General features: G+C 46.0%; 1 pseudogene; it reads left to right on the plus strand.

Moving 5' to 3' along the window:
• Nucleotides 1-2: 2 nt before the first annotated feature.
• Nucleotides 3-719, plus strand: LOC109391901 (ubiquitin domain-containing protein 2 pseudogene; annotated as a pseudogene).
• Nucleotides 720-1332: the final 613 nt, after the last annotated feature.

The raw sequence follows: 1332 nt of genomic DNA on the forward strand, positions 1-1332 counted from the left end.
ACTCCTCCGGCAGCCTCAACGAGAACTCCGAGGGCACCGTATTTGCTTTAGGTCGAAACCAGTCTTTGAAAAAGGAGAAACCAAATGGAAAAGCGATTATCCCATGACGGACGGACAACTGCGCAGCAAGAGGGACTTTTGGGACACTGTGCCAGCTTTTGAAGGCCGTAGAGAGGTGTGGAGTGCCTTGAAGGCTGCAGCGCGTGCTTTTGAGAGCAATGATCATGGACTGGCACAAGCGATCACTGACGGTGCGAACGTCCCATTACCACGCGGTGCACGTAGAGGGCTGCGATGACCTGGGAAACAGGTACCAGCTGCCAGTCTATTGCTTTGCACCGCCCAGCAACATGATGGAGGCCAAGGGCGACACAGTTTCTGGAGATCCCTGAGCCACCTCCAGTTCTGGGTATGCGTGTCAGCTCTGTTTGCGCCTTTCCACGGGCAAGGACCTCAAACTTATGGTCCGTGCACAGACATAGTGATGCCACCTGAAGAGGCGGCTCTGCGTGGCAGAAGGAGTGGTCAGCGGTGGTTTTTCTCTGGCTGGCCTCTCACTGACAAGATGAACTTGGACAAGCTGAAGATCCCAAAGGACTATGTGGTGCAGGTTATAATGAGCCAACCTTTGCAAAACCCAACGCCAGTGGAGAACTGAGCTGGCCTTCCTGGCCGGTGCCCACATCCCGCCCGCTCCTTTTTCATCTTGTTTCCTACTCAATGGCATGAAATTTATTTTCACTGCTCTGAATTCCGTATGAATGGATTTAGTTCTGAGGAATTAGCAGTAAAAAATTCCATCTGTGATGGAGACCAACAAAAATAATTAATGAAATACACAGAGAGCTAGGCTTTGAGACTCGTGTAATTACAATTTCCAATTTGAGGGGCAGTTCAGAAAGGATGACCATTTATTTTAAAACACCGAGCAACTCCATGAGGCTGTATTTAAATGGTTCGGACTGTAAATAGAACATGGCCCTCATGAACAGCACACTAAAAAGCAACTTCTCTCAAAGTTTGTCAACTGGAAAAGAAAAAGCGTTCAAATCTATTTTTCCTAAATAAATTTGGCTGTATCATCAATAATCTATGGCTGGCAAAGGTCTTTTTATTGTTTGTTGAGGATTCGAGCTCTCTTAAGAGTTTATTTTAAAGGAACATATACTTTGAATAACNCAAACACTTACGAACAACAAAAATCTCAGAACTGACTAAAGAGCGCTGGGCCTTTCAATATAATCAATGGTGATGAAAACAAACGTTCATCTCTCTTTAGGTAGAATCAGATACAAAAATCCCGATGCCCCTGAACTGAGCACCTACTGTAGT

Source organism: Hipposideros armiger, unplaced genomic scaffold (genome assembly GCF_001890085.2).
Source record: "Hipposideros armiger isolate ML-2016 unplaced genomic scaffold, ASM189008v1 scaffold_0, whole genome shotgun sequence".
In the NCBI taxonomy this organism is placed as follows: domain Eukaryota; kingdom Metazoa; phylum Chordata; class Mammalia; order Chiroptera; family Hipposideridae; genus Hipposideros; species Hipposideros armiger.